Consider the following 8,302-nt stretch of genomic DNA (forward strand, 5'->3'; position numbering starts at 1 on the left):
TTTTTCTCTGTGTACCTTCATGTCTGATATTGAGGTCTTTAATCCACTTTGATCTGACTTTTGTGCCTGGCATTAGACAGAGGTCAGAGTTCATTTTTTTGCAGATAGCTATCCAGTTTTCCCAGCACCACTTGTTGAAGAGACTTTCCTTGTTCCACTTCACATTTCTTGCTCCTTTGTCAAAGATTAAGGGGCCATATATTTGGGGGTCTGTGACAGGATATTCAACTCTGTTCCATTGGTCTACAGGTCTGTTTCTAGCCCACTACCATGCTGTTTTAATTACTACTGCTTTGTAGTAGAGTTTGAAGTTGGGGAAGGTGATGCCACCCATCTCTTTCCCAAGGATTGCTTTAGTTATTTGTGGGGGTTTATTGTTCCATATGAATTTCAGGAGTGTTTTGTCTATTTCTTTGAAAAATGTCATGGGTATCCTGATAGGGGCCACATTAAATCTGTATAGTGCTTTGGGAAGTATTGCCACTTTGATCATATTAATTCTTCCTATACATGGGCAGGGGATGTGTCTCCATTTCCTAGTGTCCTCTTTTATTTCTTGAAGTAGTGTTTTGTAATTTTCCTTGTATAGGTTCTCCGCCTCTTTGGTTAAGCTGACTCCAAGAAATCATGTGATTTTCTGAGGTACAATTGTGAACGGGATTTTTTTTAATGTCTCTTTCTTCTCTTTCATTATTTGTATATAAGAAAGCCATGGATTGTGTAGCCTGCCACTTTACTATATCGACCTATTGTTTCTAGGAGCTTTTCTTTAGTCTTTAGGGTTTCCTAAGTATAGTATCATATTGTCTGCAAATAGTGATAGCTTGATTTCTTCCTTTCCTATCTGTATGCCCTGATATCTTTTTCTTGTCTAACTGCTATGACCAGGACTTCCAGGACTATATTGAATAGGAGTGGCAAAAGCGGGCAACCTTGTCTTGTGCACAATTTCAGAGGAAAGGCTTTAGTTTTTCCCCATTGAGAATGATACTTGCCATGGGCTTGAGGTAGATGGCTTTGACTATATTGAGGAAAGTTCCTTCGATGCCCATTTTGCTGAGAGTTTTCATCATAAACGGGTGCTGGATCTTGTCAAATGCTTTCTCTGCATCTATTGATATGATCATATGGTTTTTATTATTTCTTTTATTGATATGATGAATTATGTTGATTGATTTGCGAATGTTAAACCATCCTTGCATCCCTGGGATATATCCTACTTGGTCATGGTGTATGATCTTTTTGATGAGTTTTGGACTCTATTTGCTAATATTTTGTTGAGGATCTCTGTGTCTGTGTTCATTAGGGATATCAGTCTGTAATTCTCTTTCTTTGTGGTATCTCTGTCTGATTTTGGTATCAGGGTGATATTTGCTTCATAGAAACTGTTTAGAAGTTTTTTTGATACTTCAATTTCCTGGAAAAGCTTAAAGAGGATTGGGAGTAAGTCCTCTTTAAAGATTTGGAAGAATTCACTAGTGAGTCCATCTGGGCCAGGACTTTTGTGCTTGGTGAGACTTTTTATTACCATTTCAATTTCCTTGATGGTGATAGGTCTGCTCAGGTATTCCAGGTCTTCTTGGTTAAGTCTTGGGAGGCTATAGGAATCTAGGAATTTATCCATTTCCTTGAGGTTTTCATGTTTTGTGGCATAAAGATTTTCAAAGTAATCTCTGAGGATCCAAACGAAAATGAGAACACGAGTTACCAAAACTTATGGGACACAGAAAAAGCTGTGTTAAGAGGAAAGTTTATAGCTCTTCAAGCATTCCTCAAGAAGGAGGAGTGAGCCCACATAAGTAACCTAACCTCACAGCTTAAGAACTTGGAGAATTACCAACAAAAGAAGCCCAATCTGAACAGGAGGAAGGAAATAAGAAAACTCAGAGCAGAAATTAACGAGATGGAAACCCAAAAAAACAATCCGAAAGATCAGTGAAACCAAGAGCTGGTTGTTTGAGAAAATAAACAAGATTGATAAATCTCTATCGAGACTCACCAAAAAAGGAGAGAGAAAACCCTAACAAACCGAATCAGAAATGAAAAGGGGGACATTACAACAGAAACTATAGAAATTCAACGATCCTCAGAGATTGCTCTGCACTTTTGTTTTCAGACAATATCTGAAAGAATTATTCAAAGGAGGAATTAATCAATCTTCACTCTATGTTAAGTTTAACTGGAACTAAAAAGTATCTTTTTTATTGCAATTTCTACCCTTACTAGTAAATCTATTTTATTCTTGTGTATACTATTTAGATAATAAATATTTTCTTTGCTAATCAGTAGCTTGAGAGATTTTGATCTAAAATTTGACCACTAGTGTGTTTTGGGTTCTAGTATGACTATAATTATCAATAACTCATTGCTTTTATTTATGTAGTATTTCATATTTTAAATGTTAACCCAATATACTTATTATGCTTTTTTTTATATAATTTATTTATTTTTAATTAGAGAATCACCGTGAGGGTACAGTTACAGATTTATACACTTTTGTGCTTATACTTCCCTCATACAAAGTTCGGGAACCCATCCCTTCACCAGTGCTCATTCTCCACCACCCGTAAACCCGGCGTCCCTCCCACCCTCCCCACTCCCATCTCCGCCCCACCCCACCCTGCCACTGTGGCAGGGCATTCCCTTCTGTTCTCTCTCTCTAATTAGCTGCTGTGGTTTGCAATAAAGGTGTTGAGTGGCCGCTGTGCTCAGTCTCTAGCCCTCATTCAGCCCGCAACTCCCTTCCCCCACATGGCCTTCAACTACAATGTAGTTGGTGATCGCTTCTCTGAGTTGCCCTTTCCTCGGAACGTGAGGCCAGCCGCGAAGCCATGGGGTCAACCTCCTGGTACTTATTTCTACGGTTCTTGGGTATTAGTCTCCCACTCTGATATTCTATATACCATAGATGAGTGCAGTCTTTCTATGTCTGTCTCTCTCTTCTCGGGTTTTTTCCAGATTCTGGCTATTGTAAACAGTTCTGCGATGAACATACATGTGCAGATGTTGTTTCGATTGTACTTTTTTGATTCTCTGGGATATATTCCCAGCAGTGGTATTGCTGGGTCAAATGGGAGCTCAACCTCTAGTTTTCTGAGAATCGTCCATACTGTTTTCCAAAAGGGCTGAACTAGCCGGCATTCCCACCAGCAGTGTAGAAGGGTCCCTTTCTCCCCACATCCTCTCCAACAGCGGTTGCTTTTGTTCTTTTGGATGTGTGCCAGTCTCTGTGGTGTGAGGTGGTATCTCATGGTTGTTTTGATCTGCATTTCTCTGATGATTAGTGATGCAGAGCACTTTTTCATGTGCCTTTTGGCCATTTGTATCTCTTCCTTGGTAAAGTTTCTGTTCATTTCTTCGCCCTATTGTTTTGATGGGGTTGGATGTTTTCTTCTTGTAGAGTTCAACCAGTGCTTTATATACCATTGATATCAACCCCTTATCTGATGGGTATTGTGTAAATATCCTTTCCCATTCTGTGGATAGTCTTTGGATTCTGGTCACTGTCTCTCTTGCGGTGCAGAAGCTTTTTAGTTTAATGTAGTCCCATTTGTTTATCTCTGTTTTTACTAGATTGCTTAGTTCCGTGTCACCTTTGAAGATACCTTTATCTTCAATATCGTGGAGGGTTTCGCCGACCTTGTCTTCAATGTACCTTATGGTTTGTGGTCTAATGTTGAGGTCTTTAATCCATTTTGATCTGACTTTTGTGCATGGTGTCAGGTCAAGGTCTAAACCCATTTTTTTGCATGTGGTTGTCCAGTTGTGCCAGCACCATTTGTTAAAGAGGCTTTCCTTGCTCCACTTCACATCTCTTGCTCCCTTATCAAAGATTAGATGAGGTCATTTTCTGTTTATCAAGGGATATGTACAACAGGAAGAAATCACACTCTTAAACGTATATGCTCCTAACGAACGACCGGCTAAATATTTAAAACAACTCCTAACAGACTTCAAAGAGGACATCACTAACAGCACAATTGTAGTCGGAGACTTCAATACGGCCTTATCGCCTCTAGATAGATCCACAAGAACAAAACTCAACAAGGAAACACTGACTCTGAAAGAAGAAATAGAAGAGAGAGGCCTAATAGACCTATACAGGGCCTTACACCCCAAAAAGAAAGAATACACATTCTTTTCCAGTGCACACGGAACATTTTCTAAAATAGACCATGTACTGGGCCCCAGAACATACCTCAATAGAATCGGAAAAATAGAAATTGTATCAACCATTTTTTCAGACCACGATGCGCTGAAGATAGAAGCTAACCACTCACAAACACGGAAAATCAAATCAAACACCTGGAAACTAAACAATTCAATGTTGGCCAATGAGTGGGTCAGGAAGGAAATCAAGGAAGAAATCAAAAGATACTTAGAAACTAACGAGAATGAAGACACGAGCTACCAAAACCTATGGGACGCAGCTAAAGCCGTGTTAAGGGGAAAATTTATAGCTCTCCAAGCATTCCTCAGGAAGGAAGAAAGGACCCACATAGATAGCTTATTATGCTTTTTAAAAATTATTTCTTGTAACATATGGTTGTCTTGTAAATAATGCATTGATAAAAATCAAAGTTGAGAAATCAGCTAAATCAAGAAAATGACAAAAATCACTCTTTTAAAGGAGATTTTTGTATAGCTTCTAAAAAGTAATGTATGTTTTACAATAGTAATTAAGAGTGGATGCATTAAAAATCTAGGTGTTCCCTGGTACCCCATATGGTCCCTGAGCCCACCAGAAGTGATCCCTGAACACCGCTGGATGTCACCCAAAACCAAAAAAAGGTGTTGGGGACTATTTTGCATGTTGAAAAAGGCAAGAATTAATGAACTAAAATTTGTTTCTATGTATTATTCTTCTACGAAATTGTTATTTGTCACTTAAAATGAAGAATGGTATATATTAAATTATGGCTTCAGTATAACATATATAGCTTCTAGCTTAGGACTGTAGTCCAATTATGTTACTGTATTGCACAAGATAGATCATTACATATTTTGTCTTTTAAGTGACTGACTTAGGGTCATATCACTTAAAAGATCTAATCACATATTTTTTTGATTTTTATTAAAAAATAATCTAATCACTCAGTTTTTGGTTTATAGCTTATTAAACAACTCTATCATTGAAACTATTCACCATCAATATTATTTTATGTAAAACATGAGAAAGATTCTGGGAAAATCAGATTTCCCAGAATCTTTCCCATTAGTCATATACTAAATAAAATGTTTACTGTTGTTTTATAATGCAGTAAACTTACCCAAATCAAAATCAAATCAAATGTCTGTAAGCTGAGTGTGAGTGATAAATTGTTCATGATGTTAGTGTGGTATAAGCTGTATGTACTGGTTGATAGTGCAGACTGGAAGGAGGAGAAGCTGTGATCTAATTGAGTGACTTCCTCATAAGATGATTACTCTCACAAAACCAGTTAAACTGATGGTCCCCTCCTCTATCTTTAGTACAAGGAATACAATTTAGGATTTTCCATTCAAGAGACAACTGCTATACCACTTATTTGCATGGGATTTTGGCTATTTGCAAAATAAATAATTCAGGAAGGAAGCAAGTAAGTCAATGAAATTACAGCAGTGGAAGTGGAAAAAACAACTGTGATTTGTTACAAGAGCTAGAAGAGCAGGGAGGTCTCAGGGATTCGTGAAAATAGAACCAGTGTTATGCTATATGCTTAATACATTATCTGACCTATTTTCTTTTGATGTTTTCCCACAGGTCAAAATCTGAAACAAGTTAATTTTCCTTCAAATGAACTAGTTGCTCTTAGGGAAGAAAGGTAAGCAGCTAACTTTGTGCTTCTGAAATTCTTGTGTTTCATAAACTGTAAATGATGTCAGAATGTCAGTCTGTAAATTATTCTCTCAGAGACCCAATGAATAATAGTTTTACATTTTTCTTCTCTGAGTATCCCTACATGTTTCAAAGAATCCTCATTATTCTTTCTTCCCTCCTTCTAGTCTGTGTTCCAAGTAAACTAATATTAGGGGAGAATCCTTGCCATATTTATTTTTACCATTTTGCATTAGTTAAAAATAAAACCCTAGAAAAATCCAAGTATGTTATGTGCGTTTTTAAAATCTATCTGGAGATTTCAGAACAATTACGCTGCTACTTGTATTTTCTTTTTTTTTTTTTTTTAGAGTCACATCTTGCAGTGTTCAAGGCTTATCCTGGCTCTGCATTCAGAGATCATTCCTGGTAGTGCTTAGGAGACCTGATGGGGTGCTAGGGATTGAACCTGGTTGGCCAGGTGCAAGGCAAATATTACACCCTCTGTACTCTTGCTCCATCTCAATCTAGTTTTATTTTTGATGTTTTTACTATATTATTTTTCTTACCTCATATATTTTAAATTTTAGGTGACTATCATTTCCCCAGTAAATTTTATATAATTTTACTAGACTAATTTAAGGCCATGGTTTTATTAGTCACTATATCATCATGATGATGATATCTAAGATCCATTAGTCATATACTAAATAAAATGTTTACTGTTGTTTTATAATGCAGTAAACTTACCCAGAATAAGCCTGGCCATGAACATGCTTATTTTTTGGAAGGGTGCTTGTCTGGATCAATGATGAGAAAAATTGTCTGAGGACGCTGAGGGACTCATTCCAGATGTCAATCTGAGGTCCAGATGAGTGACCACTAGTAAGACGTAAGACTCACAGAGCCTTGGTCGTATTGGTGAACAAGTACCCTGTTAGTATGTTTTCACCCAGAAACACACATTGGGACACCTTACCATAAAAAGCTGTATGTATCTGTAGACATGAGCAGTGAGCCCAGACTAACTTCATGTTGAGCAGAGCTGTAACCATGTTCTGGAGTAATGCATTTAAAAAAGACTGAAAACAAGGACGGGCACAGGGTTGGACACTGAAAGATTCATTCATTTGGGACAGCAAAGGAATACTGATGTTGATTCTAGATAATTACAATGGAGGCCAGTTTAGTTCTTTATTATTCTGACTGCTGAGCATTTCTAAAGACTGTCTTTGGTTTTTCTTTTGATGTGTTTTGCGGAGATAGGAAGGCTGGGATCAGATCTTCTACTTCATTAGGTAAGTAACTACAAAAAATATTCTTTTAAATTCCTATACTGTATATACTAAAACCAGAACTGAGGTTTCTATACTCAAATTTTCAGAGGACTTTTCAATGATATTTTTATGTGTTTTTCTCTCACTGAGAGCCTAGTCACACTACACTATTGGCTTCTTAGAACCTTTTTTTTTCCATTTTAACTTTTTTTTCTTCGTGGATGAAATGTTGAATTTGAGAGAATCTGGGGATGGTTACATATTGGTCCCCAAAACTGTAGTGAAATCTAAATATGCCGAGATATTCTTAGATCTTCCTCATCTATTTACTTATTGGGATTGCAGATGCACACTGTGTGATTCAGGTCTTTGTGTCAGTATTGTATTATATTTCTGCTTTCATCTTTCAGAATTAGCATTCATGGTTTCTCAGTCTGAACCATGGGAAGTTATTTATAAAATTTACATAATTGTTAGAGCTAAAAAATATAAAAAAGTTTGATTTCTAGCACTGCATTGGGCCATAAGGATATATGGAAAGATAGCAAGTGGAGAAACATGGAACTGTTATATATAGCATCATTATTTCTTAACACTTCAGATATGTATCACAAAGAGTGGTATTATCTGTGATCCAATAAATAATGCCCTAAGGATAACTTTTTTTAAAAAGTTCAATTACTAACAGTCTTAGCCTAAGTAGGAAGTTAGCAGGGCCAAAGGGAGGGATTTCTCAGGGCTTACACCACTTGCCTTGCACACAGCCAACTCCACTTTAATCCCCAGTGCTGGGTATGGCCCCCAAACTAACATAAAAATAATTTTTATAAAGAGGAATTTAGCTGTGCTAATGAAATTCCTCTAGATCCTCAATTATTAGCAAACTTCTTTTTTAAAATTTATAAAACCCATTCTCACTAAACTTTGTTACCATTAGTAGATCCAGAGATTCCTGGAGTAGGAGCTATTGTCTTAAGCTAAAGAATATAGAAAAACATTGTTGTACTTATATTCATCAAATTGCCTATATTATCTAAGTAGTATAGGACTGACATGGAAAAAGACTATGACTAGAATAGCACAGACCTCCCTTTTATCACAAAGCGTTTGCCTTCTGAAAATGTATTTATCTGATTTTTTAAGTTTATAAAAATTGAATTATGTAGTTTTACTTTTTTTGTGACTTTATCATTTCCTCAAAATTCTAGCCTGATGAACATTTATTTGA

General features: G+C 36.7%; 1 non-coding gene across 1 annotated transcript; it reads left to right on the forward strand.

The window, feature by feature from the left end:
• Nucleotides 1–6,599: 6,599 nt before the first annotated feature.
• On the forward strand, nt 6,600–6,666 carry LOC129406394 (small nucleolar RNA SNORD109A). Its single transcript, XR_008630987.1, has one exon. It is a non-coding gene; the product is annotated as a small nucleolar RNA SNORD109A (small nucleolar RNA).
• Nucleotides 6,667–8,302: the final 1,636 nt, after the last annotated feature.

This window comes from Sorex araneus, chromosome 6 (genome assembly GCF_027595985.1).
Source record: "Sorex araneus isolate mSorAra2 chromosome 6, mSorAra2.pri, whole genome shotgun sequence".
Taxonomy (NCBI): domain Eukaryota; kingdom Metazoa; phylum Chordata; class Mammalia; order Eulipotyphla; family Soricidae; genus Sorex; species Sorex araneus.